At 39.6% G+C, this 23,377-nt stretch overlaps 1 protein-coding gene across 3 annotated transcripts in view; it reads right to left on the reverse strand.

The window, feature by feature from the left end:
- FZD3 (frizzled class receptor 3) overlaps positions 1-20,103 on the reverse strand; it is an 84,960-nt gene extending 64,857 nt beyond the window's left edge. The window contains exons 1-2 of one of the 3 annotated variants that reach the window (XR_005720430.1): positions 19,948-20,103; positions 11,013-11,541 (exon numbers count right to left, since the gene is read on the reverse strand). The gene's annotated coding sequence lies outside the window, so the exon portion shown is untranslated. Of the gene's footprint in view, positions 1-11,012; positions 11,859-12,424; positions 12,672-19,947 lie in introns of those variants that run through there. The other 2 variants (XR_005720433.1, XR_005720415.1) reach the window with 2 other exon arrangements.
- Positions 20,104-23,377: the final 3,274 nt, after the last annotated feature.

Below are 23,377 nucleotides of genomic sequence, written 5' to 3' on the forward strand. Positions count from 1 at the left end.
CTCACATCCATACATGACCACAGGAAAAACCATAGCCTTGACTAGACGGACCTTAGTCAGCAAAGTAATGTCTCTGCTTTTGAATATGCTATCTAGGTTGGTCATTACTTTTCTTCCAAGGAGTAAGTGTCTTTTAATTTAATGGCTGCAATCACCATCTGCAGTGATTTTGGAGCCCCCCAAAATAGAAGTTTGACACTGTTTCCACTGTTTCCCCATCTATTTCCCATGAAGTGATGGGACCGGATGCCATGATCTTTGTTTTCTGAATGTTGAGCTTTAAGCCAACTTTTTCACTCTCCTCTTTCACTTTCATCAAGAGGCTTTTGAGTTCCTCTTCACTTTCTGCCATAAGGGTGGTGTTATCTGCATATCTGAGGTTATTGATATTTCTCCCGGTAATCTTGATTCCAGCTTGTGTTCCTTCCAGTCCAGCGTTTCTCATGATGCACTCTGCATACAAGTTAAATAAGCAGGGTGACAATATACAGCCTTGACATACTCCTTTATTCTATTTGGAACCAGTCTGTTGTTCCCTTGTTCCATGTCCAGTTCTAACTGTTGCTTCCTGACCTGCATACAGATTTCTCAAGAAGCAGGTTAGGTGGTCTGGTATTCCCATCTCTTTCAGAATTTTCCACAGTTTATTGTCATCCACACAGTCAAAGGCTTTGGCATAGTCAATAAAGCAGAAATAGATGTTTTTCTGGAACTCTCTTGCTTTTTCCATGATCCAGTGGATGCTGGCAATTTGATCTCTGGTTCCTCTGACTTTTCTAAAACCAGCTTGAACATCAGGGAGTTCACGGTTCACGTATTGCTGAAGCCCTGCTTGGAGAATTTTGAGCATTACTTTACTAGCGTGTGAGATGAGTGCAATTGTGCGGTAGTTTGAGCATCCTTTGGCATTGCCTTTCTTTGGGACTGGAATGAAAACGGACCTTTTCCAGTCCTGTGGCCACTGCTGAGGTTTCCAAATTTGCTGGCATATTGAGTGCAGCACTTTCACAGCATCATCTTTCAGGATTTGAAATAGCTCAACTGGAATTCCATCACCTCCACTAGCTTTGTTCATAGTGATGCTTTCTAAGGCCCACTTGACTTCACTTTCCAAGATGTCTGGCTCTAGATTAGTGATCACATCATCATGATTATCTGGGTCGTGAAGATCTTTTTTGTACAGTTCTTCCGTGTATTCTTGCCACCTCTTCTTAATATCCTCTGCTTCTGTTAGGTCCATATCATTTCTGTCCTTTATCGAGCCCATCTTTGCATGAAATGTTCCCTTGGTATCTCTAATTTTCTTGAAGAGATCTCTAGTCTTTCCCATTCTGTTCTTTTCCTCTATTTCTTTGCACTGATCGCTGAAGAAGGCTTTCTTATCTCTTCTTGCTATTCTCTGGAACTCTGCATTCAGATGCTTATATTTTTCCTTTTCTCCTTTGTTTTTCGCCTTTCTTCTTTTCACAGCTATTTGTAAGGCCTCCCCAGACAGCCATTTTGCTTTTTTGCATTTCTATTCCATGGGCATGGTCTTGATCCCTGTCTCCTGTACAATGTCATGAACCTCATTCTATAGTTCATCAGGCACTCTATCTATCAGATCTAGTCCCTTAAATCTATTTCTCACTTCCACTGTATAATCATAAGGGATTTGATTGAGGTCATACCTGAATGGTCTAGCGGTTTTTCCTACTTTCTTCAATTTGAGTCTGAATTTGGCAATAAGGAGTTCATGATCTGAGGCACAGTCAGCTCCTGGTCTTGTTTTTGTTGACTGTATAGAGCTTCTCCGTCTTTGGCTGCATAGAATATAATCAATCTGATTTTGGTGTTGACCATCTGGTGATTATCATGCTATCCTAAAATTTCACTTCTGGGTATACCCCCAAAAAATTTAAAGCAAAGACTGGAACAAATATTTATTTATTTATTTATTTATTTATTTATTTATTTATTTTATTTTTTGGTGGGGGACAAATATTTATATATCTGTATTCATAGCAGCTGTATTCATAATAGCCAAAAAGTGGAAGGAACTCAAGTGTCTGATGAATGAATGATTAAACTAAATGTTGGGCATAAGTGAAATATTATTTAACCTTAAGTGAAGTGAAGTCGCTCAGTCGTGCCCAACTCTTTGCGACCTCATGGATAGCAGCCTGCACCAAGCTCCTCCGTCCATGGGATTTTCAAGGCAAGAGTACTGGAGTGGGTTGCTATTTCCTTCTCCAGGGAATCTTCCCAACCCAGGGATCAAACCCAGGTCTCTCACATTGTAGACAGATGCTTTACCATCTGAGCCACCAGGGAAGTCCAAAAGGAAGGAAATTCTGACATTTGTTACAACATGGATGAATCTTGAAAACATTGTGCTAAATGAAATAACCCAATCACAAAAGGATAAATATTTTATGATTTCACTTATATGAGGTACTGGAGTAGTCAAATTCAGAGAGAAAGAAAAAAAGTAGAATGGTGGTTGCCAAACGCTGAAGGGAGGGGAGAACAGGGAATTATCGTTCAATAGGCATAGTGTTTCAGTTTCAGAAGCTGAGAAAGTGCTGAGGAAGGATAGTGGTAATGACACACCAAGGGGACTGTACTTAATGCCACTGAACTGCGCCCTTAAAAATGGTTGGAATGGGGGAATTCCTTGGTGGTCTCGTTGTTAGGACTCCAAACTTTCACTGCCGGGACTGGGTTCAATCCCTGGTTGAGGAATTAAGATCCCACAAGCCGCATGGTATGCCAAAAAACAAACAAGAAAAGGTTCAAATGGTGAATTTTATGTTATACATATTTTGCATATATGCATGCTAAGTCACTTCAGTCGTGTCCAACTCTTTGCAACACTACGGATTATAGCCTGTCACACCCCTCTGTCCATTGGATTCTCCAGGCAAGAATACTTGATTGGGAAGCCATGTGCTCCTCCAGGGGATCTCCCCGACCCTAGGATCGAACCCACATCTCCTGCATTGGCAGGCGGTTTCTTTACCACTAGTGCAACATGTATATTTTGCCACAATTAAAAAAAAATTCTGAGGAATATTATCTATAAGTGATGCTATGAAATAGCTAGGATATACTGTTAAGTAAAAAAACAAGGTAGAGAGAACAAACAGTATGACACTATATCAAAAGAGCATGAAAGAATATATAGCTATAGACAGATATTATACATACATTTTCTATAATTACTATAATTTTTAATGGAAAGATAAACAAAAAGCTTTAAAAAAACAACTACCCTCAAGGGAAGAAAAGAATAAGGTTAGGATTCAGCTGGTAAAGAATCCACCTGCAATGCAGAAGACTCCTGTTTGATGCCTGGGTCGGGAAGACCCCCTGGAGAAGGGATAGGCTCCAGTATTCATGGGCTTCCCTGGTGGCTCAGATGGTAAATAATTTCCCTGAAATTCAGGAGACCTGAGTTCAATCCCTGGGTTGCAAAGATCCCCTGAAGGAAGGCATGACTACCCACTCCAGTACTCTTGCCTGGAGAATCCCCGTGGACAGAGGAGCCTAAAAGGCTACAGTCCATTGGGTCTCAAAGAGTCAGACACGAATGAGCGACTAAGCACACAGTCCAGAAACTAGACTCCTCTGAATGTACCTTGTCATATATATCAAGTTTTTAAACATGATTATAGAATAAATTTAAACAAAAAAAATTTTAACTCATTCCTCAAAATCAAAATGAAAAACAAACCTAAACTGTGTATTCAGTTAAACCAAAGAGAGGAGTACTTAACTCTAAAACACAGTAATCTGACTAGACATCCTTGGTGAAATACATCCTAAGGACGTAAGAAATACAAAGAAATCTTACAGTGCTTTCAGTAATGATACTGCTAGTAGTAATACTGATATTATTCGGAAATTATGTAATGTCTGTATATCATAAGGTTTCAGTATGAGAAGAAACAAAAATTCGAAAATATTAAATAAAAACTCTCCAATATTGTTTAATTATAAGTTATCAGCATAAACTCATGCTGAACTTTCTTTTTTTAAAAAAAGTATTTCCTAGCTCCATCTTTGAAGAGACCTATAAATTACTAACCTAGTATCAATAAGCATAGCACCCAGATAGCAGTCTGTGAAAACCTGCAAAAATTCTTTACAACTAAAAGGAACCAGCGCTCCCTAAAGAAAGTGATAATTCAAGTTCTGAGGCAGAATTTTATGAAATGAGGTTGGATCATACCAGAAAGCAAGGAAGCTATCAGAAATCACTAGGGTAGTATCACAAACACTTAGGAGCTATCTTGAAGAGGTGCTCACTACCAAAGGCAGAACAGACTGAGACACAACAAAATCATAAATGCAGTGGACTGAAACACATAAAATATGGTAAAAATCCATGCATCCATAATGATACTTGAAAGGAAAACAATGATACTTAAAAGGAGAAAGATCTCATTAGTTACTTTTGAAAGATTTTTGTGAATCAATTTATTATCCTAAAAACTAACAAAGGAGAACAGCTGTGTATTTACTGTCTTTTTTATATAAACTGAACATTAGAGTAACTCAACAGTCCAGTAATCAAAATGAGGAAGTTTCTGTTTATAAAGCATTCTAGCTGAGAAATGAAGAATGACAGAATATCACCATTTTACAAACCCCTAATGAAATTCTTGACCTAGGGAATGATCGATGGCTGCTAAAATTATACAGAGTAACAAGCAGAAGTTACAGTGCCTTGGAAGTATTCTTGCAAAACAAAAACAGAGGACCATGGTCAGTAACACCACAGGGATGCAAACAGCAAAATAAAATTTGAGAAAATCTGTCGGGCAAGTGTAGTACAAGAAAAAAGGAAGAAGGGAAACGGAAGGAGAAACTAAATTAAGAGACATATCAATTGAATGTAATGCACGAACCCTGATTTGAAAAGCCAACTATTAAAAAACTGAAATTCTAAGCATAATTTGGGCTTCCCTGGTGGCTCAGATGGTAAAGAATCTGCCTGCAATTTGGGAGACCTGGGTTCAATCCCTGAGTTGTGAAGATCCCCTGGAGGAGGGCATAGCAATCCACTCCAGTGTTCCTGCCTGGAGAATCCCATGGACAGAAGAGCCTGGTGGGCTACAGCCCATGGAGTCGCAAAGAGTTGGACATGACTGAGAGACTAAGAACAGCACAAGGGTAACTTGAACATTAATATGAAACATATATTTGAACATATATTTGAAAATATATTTGAACATATATTTGAGCATCTATTTGAAAATACTGAGGAAGTGATATGTTTACATATTTTGAAAGAGTCCTTACTTTATAGAGATATATATGGAAATATTTATGGATGAAATTATGGTGTGTGGCATTTGCTTCAGAGTAACCCAGCTGGGAATGCAGTCATTAATGAAACAAGACTAGTATGAGCTGATAAATTCTGCAGCTGGATGATGGGTATATGGTGTTCCATATACGTCCACATAATTGAAATCTTCCATAATAAAAACTTGTGGGGAGAAAAGGCTAAAATTTGAGCTTGGATAACTGGGAAACTAGTTCAAACATGCTTTGTTCTTAATGAGCCATAAAGAATACCAAAAATGTTCAAGCTTTGAAGATTTCTGTTTCCACTAGGATCTATGCACCTGCCAGTTTCTCATGCTGTAAGAAAATCTTTAATGAGAATTACAAAAGAAAACAGGAAATGGAGGCAAGTAGGAACCATTCCGGGAGCTTTTTCCTCTCATTATCCTATACAGGTTTAGTTTAAAAAAAAAAAAAAAAAAGGCAATCAACTTCCCAAAGAAATTAAAGACTGCTTATTCCACAATCTAACTAAAATTAAACAGACTGACAGGCAGCAAAGAATGATGCTCTGTATTTGAAGAGCATTTTAACTTTTTAAAGTTCTTTAAAATACACATAAATTGTACCATTTGATCTTAACAAAAACTTTGTAAAAGGGACAGGGAAAATACTTCCTAGAAGAAACCAACACAAGGGAGTCACAAGACTAGGTAGTGGCAGAATACAAACCTTCTATTCCTGTTTTAGTGCTTCTTCCAATAAACTGTACCCATTCTATTCAATGGGGCTTAATTATTCAATACAGAAAAAAAAAAAACTGCTCAGATCTCTTTCGTTACCAATAAAGTCATAAATACCTGGTAATATGTAGGTTTCTAAAAATAGTTACTGACAATTTGTTGTCCATGTTGGACAGCTCCTAAAAATTTACTTGGCAATTTAGACAGTTCAAAATGGTGTGGGAAACTCAGGAATGAGTAATCTTTTTTTCTATCAAAAGCCACAATACTTGGGGGAAAGACAGACATCAAGTTAAGAACTTAAGAAAAATTTAATGTGTTTGTATATAAATGCACCTTTTGTAAAGTAAAAGAAATAAACATACTAACATACTAACAAGAATCTTTTTTCCAATTTAATAAATGGACATTCACCCCATTTATTTGAACATGTTTCAATTTCAGTGGAAGTATTGAGGAGGAATTCTCTATATACAATGAAAGAACACCCAACTTGTTGACTGTGAACAACAGTAAGCAAATTAGAAATAACCTAAATTCTGCAATTTCTCTCCTGGCATCCTTGGCTCAATATCATATATTATTTCATTCGAAGCACTCATTTTGATTTCACAAACATCAGTACAGGAATGAACCGGAGGCAGGCTTGAAGCCTGGGTCTGCTGAAACATACTATACTTAGGAAATGTCTTTCAACTCATCCAGTCCCACAAAGAACACTGAAGAATGTGTGAAGGTTCAGTTCAGTTCAGTTGCTCAGTCGTGTCCGACTCTTTGTGACCCCATGAATCGCAGCACGCCAGGCCTCCCTGTCCATCATCAACTCCCGGAGTTCACTCAGACTCACATCCATTGAGTCAGTGATGCCATCCAGCCATCTCATCCTCGGTCGTCCCCTTCTCCTCCTGCCCCCAATCCCTCCCAGCATCAGACTCTTTTCTAATGAGTCAACTCTTCGCATGAGGTGGCCAAAGTACTGGAGTTTCAGCCTCAGCATCAGTCCTTCCAATGAACACCCAGGGCTGATCTCCTTTAGAATGGACTGGTTGGATCTCCTTGCAGTCCAAGGGACTCTCAAGAGTCTTCTCCAACACCACACTTCAAAAGCATCAATTCTTCGGCACTCAGCTTTCTTCACAGTCCAACTCTCACATCCATACATGACCACAGGAAAAACCATAGCCTTGACTAGACGGACCTTTGTTGGCAAAGTAACGTCTCTGCTTTTCAATATGCTATCTAGGTTGGTCAAAACTTTCCTTCCAAGGAGTAAGCATCTTTTAATTTCATGGCTGCAGTCACCATCTGCAGTGATTTTGGAGCCCAAAAAAATAAAGTCTGACTCTGTTTCCACTGTTTCCCCATCTACTTCCCATGAAGTGATGGGACTGGATGCCATGATCTTCGTTTTCTGAATGTTGAGCTTTAAGCCAACTTTTTCACTCTCCACTTTCACTTTCATCAAGAGGCTTTTGAGTTCCTCTTTACTTTCTGTCATAAGGGTGGTGTCATCTGCATATCTGAGGTTATTGATATTTCTCCCAGCAATCTTGATTCCAGCTTGTGCTTCTTTCAGCCCAGCGTTTCTCATGATGTACTCTGCATATAAGTTAAATAAGCAGGGTGACAATATACAGCCTTGACGTACTCCTTTTCCTATTTGGAACCAGTCTGTTGTTCCATGTCCAGTTCTAACTGTTGCTTCCTGACCTGCATACAGATTTCTCAAGAGGCAGGTCAGGTGGTCTGGTATTCCCATCTCTTTCAGAATTTTCCAGTTTATTGTGATCCACACAGTCAAAGGCTTTGGCATAGTCAATAAAGCAGAAATAGATGTTTTTCTGGAACTCTCTTGCTTTTTCCATGATCCAGCGGATGTTGGCAATTTGATCTCTGGTTCCTCTGCCTTTTCTAAAACCAGCTTGAACATTGGGAAGTTCACGGTTCACGTATTGCTGAAACCTGGCTTGGAGAATTTTGAGCATTACTTTACTAGCGTGTGAGGTGAGTGCAATTGGGAGGTCATTTGAGCATTCTTTGGCATTGCCTTTCTTTGGGACTGGAATGAAAACTGACCTTTTCCAGTCCTGTGGCCACTGCTGTGTTTTCCAAATTTGCTGGTATATTGAGTGCAGCACTTTCATAGCATCATCTTTCAGGATTTGAAATAGCTCTACTGGAATTCCATCACCTCCACTAGCTTTGTTTGTAGGGATGCTTTCTAAGGCCCACTTGACTTCACATTCCAGGATGTCTGGCTCTAGGTGAGTGATCACACCATCGTGATTATCTGGGTCGTGAAGATCTTTTTTGTACAGTTCTTCTGTGTATTCTTGCCATCTCTTCTTAATATCTTCTGCTTCTGTTAGGTCCATACCATTTCTGTCCTTTATCGAGCCCATGTTTGCATAAAATGTGCTAGGGTTACCTGTTTCAATTATTTGCTCCCACTAAAAGCTGGCAAGCTGATCCAAAGTTCCTGGATCAGAGACAGGAGGGTGTCATCAGCAGACAAGTCCTTGTAAGGATCTAAGAATCCTTACTTCTATTTGCAAGTGTGCAAGTGTGCTATCTGCAAGTGTGCTGTGTTGACTGCTGAATTTCCATATCCTTTGCTATTACAGAAACTTCACACTCTCAGACTGTCAGGAGACGTTGTCAGTGACATCACTGTCCTGGTATGACAACCAAGCCAACTATCCCCAACATCACTTCATATCACTAGAGCTTTCTCTTACTCATCTAGGTGCTCTCCCTAGAATGAGTGAAATTCAAAAAGATGCAGTCTCACTGCCAACAAAATGTCTAGCCTATATGGGCGTGTTTGAAGAGAGGACAGAGGCAGCTCACCATGCCACCATTATGAAAGCCCCAGGAGTCCACAATGAGAGATTCAAGTTCATGTGAAACAAATACATCGTCTTTCTACTTTCTCTAGGGTCACTTAGAAATGAAATTTGGAATAGCACTGACACTATTCTGCATTGATCATCTATTGATCATCTATTCTGCATCATGCATTGTACTAGCTATTTAAATCTCTCATTTAATCCCAATAGCCATTCAAAGTGTTTTTGTTATTAGTGCCTTTTCACAAATGATTTTCACAGAGATGCTGAAGTGAAGCGAAGTCGCTCAGTTATGTCCGACTGACTCCATGGACTGTTGCCTACCGGGCTCCTCCGTCCAAGGGATTTTCCAGGCAAGAGTACTGGAGTGGGTTGCCATTTCCTTCTCCAGATCACAGAGATGTTAGGTGACTTAATTTCAAAGTCTCAAAGCTGCTACATGAAAGAGGCAAAAGTTAAACCCAAATCAGTACATAAATCTTTATGACTTATTTCTTACAACTCTATTTGCTTTCCAAAGGCATTATACTGACTTAAAATGATACCAGAACCAAAGATATTCCTACTTCTTCATCTTCTGGTGAGAGAACTGGGTAGTTTTAATACCCAACAGGGACTACCATGCCTGGAACCAAATTCCTATATTAAACCAATACCCATTTTCATATACCCAATTTAACAGTCTATACCAAATCTTTCCTCACCAATTAGACTTTGTATAGTCAGTGGAAGAACAGAAATATTTTATTCAACCTCTACAATATTTCCAAGTATTTGGACTCTACAAATTGCCCTCTACGTTTCAAAATCTATGAATAATAATCTTTCTACAAATTTTCCCAGATTTATGTTAGTTTACTTGGAAGTACTAAACCTTTGAATTTTACTATAAAATGAAGATTTCAAGACACGTACTATTCAATTTGCTGAAAGCACTGTAACAAAGGATTAAAGACTAAAATTAAAAAAAAAAAACCTGTAAATTCTATGTACGATATAGCTACATTAATATTAGAATATGGGAAAATGGTAAAAACTATCACTTTAAGAGAACTTACTCCAAAAGTACTGTGCCAAGTACTTTATAAACGCTTCATTTTGTACCTTCCAAAATGTTAACTCTATTTTACAAGTAAGGTGACAATGGTAAGAAAGTTCAAATAACTTGCCCTAAGTAATACAGATAGAAAGTGGTAGCTGCTGCTGCAGTTTATACAACTCCAAAGCTTTTAACTCTTACTGTCAGTTTAGAAAGTGAAGTGAAGTCACTCAGTCGTGTCCGACTCTTTGCGACCCTGTGGACTATAGCCTACCAGGCTCCTCCCTCCATGGGATTCTCCAGGCAGGAATACTGGAGCGGGGTGCCATTTCCTTCTCCAACTGCCTCCTAATTACAGTTGGTAAACATATCTTTGTCCACAATTCTAAAACCATTATTAAAACACATACAAAATTATTTAAACCTATTACTAACTATATCCATTAATTTGTCATAGCTTCTAAAGTAAAATAATTAAAAAGTGCCTAAAGAATTATCATTAGAAAAATTCAAGTAGGCAACAGATTTTCATGAAGTCCTAAGAGGTCAAGAACAGATAAATCACATAACAAAACCTTTATCACTGCTTGGGAGTTACTGTTCTTAAATTGATGTGAAGATAGTAAGACCAGGATACCATCTTAAGTATTTAAGACAATGTAAATACTGTAAACCCATCAGCCTAAAGGCTGAACCAAAGAACCCATTTTCAAAATTATGTTACCTTCAATATTTACTTAAATGAATTATGAATATTATTATTATAGTCTGCTCTTTAAAGTCTTATTATCAAATAACAGAAAAGATGTAACCATAACTTGGACAATTTAAACTTCTGAAAGGCTATTACTTCCCCAGTTCCAATGTTTCAAATTTCTTCATAAAAGAATAATATCTGAAAACTAAGATGAGTAACATTCCCCAAACATGAAATCTTTAATCTATCAGAGTCTGAACCTAAATACATAACTTTTTAATGTACCAGATGCAGTTAAAAATAGCATATTAGTTTTTCCTATTGTTTATCAGAGACATTCATTAGACTGATTAAAAGGGCAATACAAGAGTAGTTTTCTATGACATGCCAAATAATAGATGAAGTCTTACCTCCATTGCTAAAGCTGCCGTCTGTTGGTCATAGTGATTCAGAAGATTGGGCATGAAGGTAGTGTTATAAGGCAAATCTTGGCACATCCTCAAGGTAATAGGCTCACAAGAAAACAAACTGTGCCCACCTATATGACCCACAAACATAGTCAAGGGCCACAGATAGACGACGATCCTACTCATAGCCATGATTCCTCGACTGGATGAGATTCAGATGATCAGGCCTACTCAGTATGTATTTTAGATCTCTGTACACCTGCAGGTCTCAGCTTGAAAGTACTTCTTCTATCTTACTGTTAAGTTCTTCAAACAGAAATACTCTTCACACCGTCAGATGTTTGTTAGCTTGGTCTCACAAAAGGCATTTGTTTTTGGTTTCACAATATGGGAAAATGACATCATCTTGCCTCTTCTTTTCATTTTATTACATCGGGCACCATTTGGCCAACGTGTCAAGTTGATCAACCACATTCCCAAACAACAGATTCCATCTTAGGAGAAGAGCTATTTCTTCCTTTGATTGAAATATCTGAAAAATAATTTTTTTTAAAAAGGGAGAAATTAGCAATTTCCTCTTAAAATATTATAGGCTTGATATTAAAACTTTGATTAGCTCAGTAAAGCTGCAGGATACAAAATCAGTGTACAAAAATCAGTTGCATTTCTACATACTAACAATCAGCTACTAGAAAGAAAAATTTTAAAATACTGCCTTTGGGACTTTCTGGTGGTCCAGTGATTAAAACTGCACACATCCACTGCTGGGGCACCAGTGCACTCCCTGGTGGAGAACTAAAATTCCAAATGTTGGGTGTGTGGCTAACAACAACAATAATCACAAACTTTGCTGAGAGATACAATACTGCCTTACAGATAAAATACATGGGTATTTCATAAAAAAAATACTATAGCTTTTCTATCTTATCATTCTTGCTATAGATATACCAGAGAATCCATAAATAGCATTTAAAGGTACTATTTCCTCCCTCAGTTGTTTATATAACATAGAGTTTAACTTCCCATCTATAATGGTAGCTTTTCATTTGTCACAAGACATAATTAATTCATTTTGAAAAACTTGCAAGCTGTTGTCCTAAATTTTATTTAAATATCTGCCACATTTAATACCAAGTTATTTAAATTTTATTATATATGTTTTAATCATTAAATGATTCGGCAGATGGTGAAAGGTGTAAAATATAAAGAAATCAAAAGATATGAATGCAAGCCTCTTCCCAACTATGTGAATCACTTAACTTCTCTGAGCTCAGAATTTTCCTTTCTAAAAACTGCACCTCCCTATCAAAGACGGTATATGAGTGAACTATAAAATAATGTACTCTATAAAAGGTAAATCAACATCAAACTTTAGGTAGTTTTACTGCTGAATTACAGCGGATACAAAGACTTACTTCTATCAACCAATACTGAACAGGCAAACAGAAGATTCTAAAACTAGTATCAGGACGTTTTCCCAACAATGCTTCATCCTTTTAGATAGTACAAAAACTTAGTACATAGATAGAGAAAACGTTTGACCAACAAATGCTTCATTACACACAGTCAGGCTGCAGAGAAGAGTCAACCCTAGAAAGTTACAGCGTGGGATATGAATGACTTCCAGTTAAGAGTTTCTACCAAGTTTCAGAGTCGGATTTGACACAGCCTTTCCTGGGGGCTTCCCTGGGGGCTCAGATGGTAAAGAATCCACCAGCAATGCTGGAAACATGGGTTCCATCCCTGGGTTGGGAACATTCCCTGGAGGAGGAAATGGCAACCCACTCCAGTATTCTTGCCTGGAGAATTCCAGGAACAGAGGAGCCTGACAGGCTCCATGGGGGTGCAGAGAGTTGGATGCAACTTTCACTTTCACTTTTTTTTCTAGGGACAAAACTACGCATTTCTTTTGGGGCTGGTAGGGTAGGTAGAGTGGAAGGCAGGTTTGGTAGGAAAAAAGGATATTCTAAAACTATCAGACTTCCATTTGGTTTTGTTATTAAGTCTGCTTTTACTTTGTTTTCATTTCACAGATGTCAAATATTTGTTTGAAGTACACAACTTCGGCTGGGAAAACATGAGAAAGTCAAGTGCAGAAATCCTCAGAGACCCAGGTTAACAGGACAACTCAAATAGATATTAGGGCCCATGACTGGTTAGACCCCCTTGAGAACTTGAACTGGCTTGGCTAAAGTAGAGAAAGAAACTGTCCTTTGTGCACTACCAATGACAGGGACCTCTGCATCCCAAGCTTTAATTACTGGGCAGAAAAAACTATTGGAGAAAGAAAAGCCATGGCTGAATCGTCCCAATTTCTCCCCCAAGCATATGGTCTTGAGTAGGAGAAGGGAAAAGGAAAGTCTACAACCTTAGGAATTAGGAACACCAAAGTTACAAGCAACCTCTGCCCGAAACGTCTAATCTCTATAACACTGAAATCTCTAAATCAGAAATATTTGTTAAAGCTTCTTGGCCTGCCATATTTTTTCCTCCTTCAAGCTGGGCCCAAAAATGTAATGTCTGGCTATGGAAAAGTGATATTAAACACAGTTACATATATTTAAGCTTAATTAACATACAGCACGGTAGCAATTATGCATATCATTAAATGTGTCAAATAAGCCCTGAAAGCTTTATTTGGCTACAGTATCAAAACATCCATACAAGTTCCATTTTTGTAGTTTGCTGCTTATGCAGCATGTTCATCTGCTTGCAACTTAAAAAAAAATTAAGGGAACACTGCTCCCTACTGAATATGTATCTAACAATGAGAATTGCAAAAATTTCATTTAGACTATTTTTCAGGCAGTATGGGTTCCAAATTTACGGTTCAAAGAAGATTACCATACAAAACTTGAGGAAGAAACAAAGTAATATTGCGTTTTTTAAACTAGATGAGAAACCCCCTTATACTTTTGTCTACCCTATTTTACTTGTTTTTCTCTCAGTTATTCCTTTTGCCTCATTTACAAACAATGCTTCTCACAAACTTACAAAAGTGCTTTCCTTTATGTACTTTGACATTCAAATTTCCATATATCAAAACATTTTTGTAAAATTATTATGTTAGGCTGGGGTAGGATAAAACCTTAATACATTAAGACTGTAGTTTATGATCATTAAGATAAAATAAGAAAAAACAGTAGAATGCCATGAGACAAGAAGAAAAATAGGAACAGTAAAAATATTAAGGAATTTATATTTCCTCCAAATCAGAGGTTCCCTAATTTTAATATACAGCAGATTCACAGAAACCCCATAGGTCTAAGAAATCTGAACCTCTGGAAAATGAATGATATATATGTATTCTAACGATTATCTCAGTACTGTTACAAGTGATCTATAAGTCATATTTTGAGAAATGCTTTCCTAAAATAGAATAATTTGAAACAGTATAGGATATTTGCACATAATTATGTGCTTAGCAAAGGAAATATATAAAATGAATTTTTTAAAAAGCAGATTAAAGAATACTACTTTAATAGAACAATGGAAAAAGGACATAAATTTACAAAAGAAATACAAATGGCCAACAAACATATGAAAAGATATTCAACTTTACTAATAAAAACATAAAAACATGATATATAACATTTTTGCCAATCAGATGAGCAAAGTAACAATAACAGAACACAGTATAAGAGAGGGTGCAGAAAAAAGAATATATTCAACATTCCAACACTTGGAAATACTTTTTTTTTTTTTGGCTGTTCCACATGGCTTGCAGAATCTTAGTTCCCCAAACAGGGACTGAACATGGGCCAGGGCAGTGAAGTGTCTAACCACTAGACTGGCAGGAAATTCTCCATTTTCAAATACTATTGGAGGAAAAGCAAACTAGTTGGTATTTCAAAAAAATAGCTATGGATATCAAAAGTCCTTAAAATTTTGATTCAGCAAACCTATTCTACAATTTATTCTAAGAAAGTAAACACAAGTATACATGATGTATAACTGAAATGTTAGTACAATATTGTTTATACAATAAAAACCCAGAGACAATCTGAAAGTCTACCAACAAGGAACTGGTTAAACTAGGGTACAACCAACACATAACACACTCACTAAAAATGATGAGCAGGATCTGTATATACTGACTTGAAAAGATGGTAACAATACAATAAGTGAAAAATAAAATTTTAAATGGTTTACAAAACAGCATATAGTCTCCCACTTTTGTCAAAAATACATATACATGGAACAGAATAAAACTACCTGAATTGTTTAAAAATACAATAGGGACTTCCCTGGCAATCCAGTGATTAGGACTCTACACTGCTACTCCAGGGAGCTAGAGTTTGATCCCTGGTCAGAGAATTAAGCTCCCACAAGCTGCACAGCATGGTCAAAAAGCAAACAAACAAAAAACCCCAAAATAGTAAAGTATTACAAATGCTGAAATGTTATTTTAAAATCTGTTGTATGTTATTTGTGTATGGGAAAATTAAGTCTGCTAAATCTATAAATGTGTGCTGACAATAATACTAGTTGAATCAGATTTACTGGGTGTTGAAAGTAACAAGCCAAGGGACACAAAAATGCCCTACTACAGGTAACAAGAAAAGCAAAAAAAATGATAAACTTAGAATGGGTCAAAAATTGATTTTCAATACTGAAAAAAAAAAAATCAGATCACCTCTCAGCTGAATCAAATATTACACAGTTTAAAAAAAAACTTTTGGTATATATTCTAAATTGCTTTTCAATAACATGATGAAATAAATGCGTCTAATGAGGATCACGTGAGTATGGATAGCAACAGTCCTTTCTTCTAAGAGAAGCATCCTTGAAGAAGCTGCAAGTTTCAGACAACAGGACACAGATGACTGAGGAAACCAGGAAATAGTGACAAAATACAGCAACTGACTACATAAAGGTTAAAAGATTTTTTTGCTTTCTTTTTGATATTATATCTTTTACTATAGGCATCTGCAGAATCTCAGCTGAATAAAGGGAATTGCTAGATTAACTGGCGGGAACAGTCTCGGGTGCCAAGGACCAGTAAAAAATGAGGGGTCTGGCAATAGTTTTTCATGCCCTAACCCTGAGAAAAGAGACATTCACTTCTTTACAGAGCAATATATATAAGATATGTGGAAAACTAATTTCAGATTAAGTGACCTGATGATTACTTCATCAGAGAACAAAAAGAACTAGATACATTTAACCCTACACTTTAATTTTTATCAATGTGTAACATCAGGAATCTGATATTCCCCAATTTCCCAGTTCTCTTTTGATGATAAAAAGTAAAAGCCTCTAAAAGAAGTTGAGTATTTGTCCTGAAGAACAGCAATAAAGGGGATGCAATCTTGGAAGACTGTCTTCAGAGGCTGGCTACAAAGCCAGACCCAAAGAACTCAGGTGGGAAAATCAGGAGATGGCAACTGCGAAGAGCAAAGAAAGCAGGCTGAATCCCAGAAGAGACCATGACAAAAGTGGGCCCTGGGGGCTTGTCAGCAGGGCCCTGCAACAAAAGATGCTAGCAATTTTATTCCAATTCACACCTTCTGTACAGAAAGCGAGTCCTTTCATCTTTCTCAGCTTAGATTTACTTATCTTGACACACTATAAATGTACCTAACGTTTTGCATTTCCAATTCAGAAATTAAAGGTTGCCTCAAACACACTGGCTACAGTGGGAACAGGAGGATATTCTTTTGTCTTCTTTCAGAGTTTTCCAAGACTGCATTATAAGGATTAGCCATCACTACCTCTGAAGCTTCTTCCCTCAAGGAAATTATCATCTTGTTAGAGAGCAAAGTACACTCTGAAAGCATATCACTGCTTAAAGTGCTAGATTCCTTTTCCTAAAACTGATATGGGTTTTGGCCTTTTGTTTTCCATATCTTATTTAAAAAATAAATTCATTCTCAGGATACTGTTTTCTGGTTGCTAAAGTTTATATAGCTCCATATTTAATTCATAGGGCCTAGATTCTTACTAATCTCAAGGTATATCACTTTGCTACTTTATCTAATTTTTAAAGTCCATCTAGTCATCTACTGATTACAAAAGATAATCTAATCTTCCAGTGTGCTGAGTGATGGGGCTTAAAAAAAATGCAGGAAAAACAAAGTTCAAAATTAAAATGAATAGTAGGCATCAAAATCCAGTCCATCCTACAAATTATAGATTACTTTTAAGAATAGAGAAAGCACAAGCAGATCTTTTAAAACTAAAAACAAAACTGGAAAGTTAAAGATGGCCGGAGTCTGGACTTTTAAAAAAAAAATCAGGTTGAAATTCCAGCCTGGTTTCCCTTTTCCATTAAAATGTGTTCAGAAAATGCTCTAATATCAAGCTCCTGATATTTTTTCCCCTTTAGCATGGCTGCATGTTTTGACTACAATATTAGTTTAATGAGATAAACTTTGGGACCAGCATTTTTTTTTTAGGCCTACGAGCCTAGTTGTTTTTTCTTAAACTTCATTCACAGCGTATTCCTTGGATGCACCAAAACTGTTGCTAGTTCTCAGCATTACAAATTGTAACTCAAAGATAGATTCACCATTTCTGATGCAACAGTCAGTTAAAACTGCTTTCTAGTCAAAGAGGAGTTGTTACTCTTCAAACATTCATTCCTAACCTGGAAATGCCGCTATTAAAAACCTTCACTTCTTTCCTCAGGACGCCGTGACCCTTCTTCTCCCAAATCTATACTGAACAATTTCTCTCATACATATTTCAAAGTCTTGCTTTTCATTTGCACTACTGCTCTTATTGTGGGCAGCTGCAGCTTTAAACGTCTCTAACTCTAGAGATTTAGGGGTTAAAAAACACTTGAGGCCAACACTGCTCTTCCCTGTGAAAGAAGGTAAAGATGCAGTAAGAACTGTTTCCTATCACATCTCCTGAAGAAAATAAAGTCAACAGTAGTCTAACATTAACAAACTAACACGCTCTGAATAAGTTTTCAATATGAAATCTCATAGTTTTACTAACAGATACGAAATTTAAGTTGGGGAAAGAGATTTTTTTCCTGCCAAGTGGGCAACAGAGGACTTACCATGACTTTAAAACCCCCTCTCTTTGCCCAATGATGACGCTCTCAAACATTGTGCTATACAAAGAAAGAATGTGCACTTTACTATTATCTTCACCTCAAGCCTCCCTATTTCAAATATCTCAATTATGGCTGGGGATCTCTCTAGAAAAATCCACCTAAATGTTCAAAGCACAAAATAAAGCTCAGAGGAATACAGTACCTAAGATGAAAAAAAGGAATGAAAGAACCTATAGTCCTTTCTTCTTCTATTAATAGGGCACTGGTAGATTTAGGAGAGATGCAGAGGCAGGGAATATTAGTGGATGAGGGAGGGGGAAAAACGGAGGAGGAGGAAAGAGAAGGCAGGATGGTAGGCTTTACTAATTACCTTATTTTCTTGACAGTTTCAAAGCACTTGGGGGGAGGGGGGTAGAGGAGGAACCTGTTATTTCACTAAATAAAAGGCAACACTGTAAGAAGAATTGCATCTCAATTATCTTTTTATTTTCAGCTCTATCCTTGCAAGCCTGCCCACTTAAGCTTTTACATCACTTTCCTATCTTATTACCTCTATGTTGTGGTTTGGTACTTCAAACAAACACTTTTCTTCTTCTTCTTCTTCTGGAGGAAAAAGAAGATATTGATTTGCTTAAAAGTACGGATGGAAAGCATTATCTTGAGGAGAAAATGGTTCTTAATAACAGAACTACGGGTTTATCTATCCCTTTGCCTGTCAGCACACCACTAAAGGCTAAAAGAAGGCTCAAGAGGGAGGTAACATCCCCCTTGTCTTTGTTTACTCGCTCCTGCGGTATTGGCTTTGCCAAGTAACCCAATTGCCAATTGCCGTAAATTAACATTACAGGTCTCGCCAAACTACTTCCATAAAATAAGATCTTGTTTGACCAACCTTATAGAGCAGTCATTTATTTCTATAGCTGCTGGTCTGCTCGGCTGCTCTGTCTACCTACATTCAGAAGGGAACCAAAATTCAAATTTTCATTTATTCTGGGCCAAAAACCAGACCTTTTGTCCTCCTTCCTAGATATTTTGCAACTTCAAGTTGACTCCTCTGCCTAAATTAGTGGCATATGCTTTTGTTCTTTTAAAAAAGAAAGAAAGAACACCCTTTTTTTCTCTTATCGAAGAAGGCACCTAACTCTGAAAACGGCCTCTAGGAAGATGCTAAAATGTCTTGAAATGCTTAACAGCACCTTATTTCAGAGGCTATGGATGAACCTCCCCGCGGTATCCCAGGGCAAACACACGGAGGGTCCAAGGGGGCAGAGGGGGAAGCCTCGAGGAGGAATACGCAGACTTTGCAAAACTGACGGGAGGGAGGAGAGGGGACAACTTTCAGGAGTAGAAACAGGAGGCAGTCCAGATGCTGCGACGCCGCCCGGGCCCGGGGAAGCCCCAAGGCGGGTCCCGGCGGCCCCCCGCGCCCCCGCGCCCAGCCCTCGGTGCATTGTCCTCCCGCCAGCGGCCGCGTCCTCCACCCACAGCCCCCGGCGGCCCCGGAGCGCCACACGCCCCCGCGGCGCCGACCGAGCCCCAGGGCTGGGCCGGGGGCGGCGCGGAGGGAGCGCGGGCCACACTCGAACAGGTTGCTCGGCGCGGGCTCGGGACCGAGAGGGTTAATCCAGTCCGCGCGCATCGGTCCTCCTCAGCCCCCAGCCCCAAACTCGGGCTCCCCTGCGCCCCGCCGGCCCGCCGCCCACCCCGAGAAAGCCCCGAGACACCCCTCCACAGCGCGGCGTCCAAGGCTTTTGTTTTGGCGGCGACGAGAATAACGATCCCTGAGGAGGAGGTGCCGCGGCTGCTGGTGGCTCTTCGGCACAGGGTTAGACCGAGGAGCGGGCAGCCGCGGCGGCACCTCCTCAGTCCCCACTCCCGAGTCCTTTTCCCGCTGAGCGGGACGGGAAGGGGCCTGCACGACCCGGGGCTCACCTCACACCTCGGGGCCCAGCTCCCGGGGGGCTGCGGCGCCGGCCGGGGGCGGCCGCGGGTCCCTCAGGTAAACGGAGCCAGCGAGGACCGCCGGTGCGCGCCTCGGAGCGACCGCGAGCTTTCGCGATCGCCCGGGCGCGCGGCCCGGCGGGGGCGGGGGAGGGGGGGCAATGCGCGCGCACGTACGGCGCAGGCGCGCTGCGCACGCTCGGCCGAGCGCTCCCATTTTGAGCGCAGCTTCTCGTTACACGTCCGCGGCTTTCGTTGTTCTTTACCTCGCGCAGAGGCTGATGCCTGGCCCTGTCCTGCCCCCACGGAGTCGTTCCAAGCTCTGGAAGGTTTTCTTAAATGCCCTCAGTCCCCTTTGCAAAGCTCTCCCTTCCTTCCCTACTGAGACAGTGCAGCGACTCTCATCACTAAAGCCTGGAACGCTATTATTGCGAGACCACCAAAACCTGTTTCGAGAACCAGCGTGTCCCCTGGGGACCCGGGGATTGGAGATGGTTAAGAGGCAGGTGCTGAGGGTGGTACTGGGTGCGGATGGAGGTAGTCAGCTTTCATATTGCAGAGCTCCAGGCTGAAGCAGCAGAGCAGATACTCTCTTTATCAACACCCACTTTAGCGAGCAGGTGGGGCGTGAGGTTGTTGGTGGCAGTCCCCATCTTCTGTTCTTTGGGAAGTGTTTCTTCTCTCTTTTTCTTGATAAGTGATTTTATTTTATTTTTCTACATAAGCTATTTCAGAACTTAAAGATTCCTTAGAAATCATCTAAACCTAACCTCTCATTATTCAGACGCGGAAAAGAACGGCCCCGAAAGGTTAAAAAGACTTACCCAAAGCCAGGCAGCGTTTTAAGGGCTGAGTCTGGATTCACTCATTCCAAGCCAAAGCTGTTACCTCTGCCTCCATCATTTTACCTACCTTCCTTTCTCTTCCTTTTCCTCCTTTTTCAACCTAGACTTCACAGGCATCATTTTGTTCTCTGGTAGCACAAAGGACTTAAAGAAATATTTTGATCTTGTAGAATAGTATGACTGTATTTAACGTTATTCAACTATACACTTGGTTAAGATGCTGTATTTGAATACAATTTTCTGCCTGAATCTTTGCCACCCCATGTTAGGAGACTGACCAAAAACAGCTATATAATCTGTGGTTTGTCCAAACCCTTGGGACACATCTCTGTGGCATCTTTAATTATAGGCAACTATTTTATACAAAGAAAAGTGGAAGTGTTAGTCCCTCAGTCCTGTCTTTTTGCGATCCAATGGACTGTAGCCCACTAGGCTCCTCTGTCCATGAACTTCTCCAGGCAAGAATACTGGAGTGGATTGCCATTCCCTTCTCCAGAGGATCTTCCTGACCCAGGGATGGAATCCAGGTCTCCTGCATTGCAGGCAGATTCTTTACTGTTTGACCACCAGCGAAACAATCTTTTTCAAAGGTGCTCCCTCAGTTCAGATCAGTTCAGTTGCTTAGTTGTGTCCGACTCTTTGCGACCCCATGAACCGCAGCACTCCAGGCCTCCCTGTCCATCACCAACTCCCAGAGTTTACCCAAACCCATGTCCATTGAGTCTGTGATGCCATCCAACCATCTCATCCTCTGTCGTCCCTTTCTCCTGCTCTCAATCTTTCCCAGCATTAGGGTCTTTTCACATGAGGCAGCTCTTCACATCAGGTGGCCAAAGTATTGGAGTTTCAGCTTCAACATCAGTCCTTCCAATGAACACCCAGGACTGATCTCCTTTAGGATGGTCTGGTTGGATTTCTTTGCAGTCCAAGGGTCTTCTCCAACACCACAGTTCAAAAGCATCAATTTTTCGGTGCTCAGCTTTCTTTATAGTCCAACTCTTCACGGCCATACACGACCACTGGAAAAACCATAGCCTTGACTAGATGGACCTTTGTTGGCAAAGTAATGTCTCTGATTTGTAATATGCTGTCTAGGTTGGTCATAACTTTCCTTCCAAGGAGTGTCTTTTAATTTCCTGGCTGCAATCACCATCTGCGGTGATTTTGGAGCACAGAAAATAAAGTAAGCCACTGTTTCCACTGTTTCCCCATCTATTTGCCATGAAGTGATGGGACCGGATGCCATGATCTTAGTTTTCTGAATGTTGAGCTTTTAGCCAACTTTTTCACTCTCCTCTTTCACTTTCATCAAGAGGCTCTTTAGTTAAATGATAATAAATACTGAGCTTAGACATAAATACAGTTTAACATCAGAAGATGAACTATGGGAAATGCATCGTAAAAGAGATATGAAATGGACATTTTCAATTTCATTAATAAATACTAATGCAGTACTACTTTTTTTAAAAGAAGTAATGTTGATCCTTAAGCTGATTCTTATCAAGTCATTGTGTCCTATGGAGCCAACGCTGACTCTGCTGAAGGTGAGTGAGCATCTAAGAGCATTTATGAAAATCATTGTGGACCTGCTTCAGGTTCTTCTAGATCCCTGGTACCTTCAGATCCTCTAGAGATGTGCTGCTGTCACATTTTTATGCAATTTACACATGGTCTTGTGAAAACTGTCAGGCATAGAACATATCTTGGCTCCTAGTGGGCGGTGGGAATGATGTAGAAATTATCACTGAATGTATCAACATGATCACATCTCAGAAATAGAGCACTGACTGAAAGAAGCGAACTACAAAGATGTAAATTATGATAGCTCTTTAAAACAGTCCCACTGTATGAGGCCAAACATGTATATATAATAAGCATAAAAAGTGGACAAGTGGGCAGCACACTAATTTCATGACAGTGGATGCCTCTAGGCAGGCAGGGTGGAAAATGCGATCTGGGCAGCAGGTAAACGAGGCTTCAACTGTTAACCACACACAGGAAGCAAAATGTTAACATTTTTAAAAATCTCTGCAGGGAGAAAAGGGTGTTTCTTAGGCAAGTCTGTAAAGGTTTCTTTATGGTTGAAATGTTTCCTTTAAAAATAATGTTGAGGGACTTCCCTGGTGGGTGGTCCAGTAACTAAGATTCCACCCTCCCAATGCAGAGGACCTAGGTTTAATCCCTGGTCTGGGAACTAGTGAAAGACAGGGAAGCCTGGCGTGCTGCCGTTCATGGGGTTGCAGAGTCAAACACGACTTAGCGACTGAAGACCAATGGGGAACTAGATCCCATATACTGCAACTAAAGATCCAAGATCCTGTGTGCTGCAACTAAGATCTGGTGCAGCCAAATAAGTAAATATTTTTAAAAGGAATTTTAAAAAATCTTAGATAAAAGCAATGTTAAATTTTCAAGTACACTGAGCCAGTGTGCTCACTGTGAACACAATGTGAACAGTGGTGTTCAGACTTGGGGGATCAGCAGTCAGACTGAGGAAGGGCTGAACAAGGAGAGGTCCAGAGGATGCTAGTTGGGAGGATCAATGAAAGGGACCTTATTTTCAGGGATAAAAATAT

This window comes from Oryx dammah, unplaced genomic scaffold (genome assembly GCF_014754425.2).
Source record: "Oryx dammah isolate SB20612 unplaced genomic scaffold, SCBI_Odam_1.1 HiC_scaffold_1, whole genome shotgun sequence".
In the NCBI taxonomy this organism is placed as follows: domain Eukaryota; kingdom Metazoa; phylum Chordata; class Mammalia; order Artiodactyla; family Bovidae; genus Oryx; species Oryx dammah.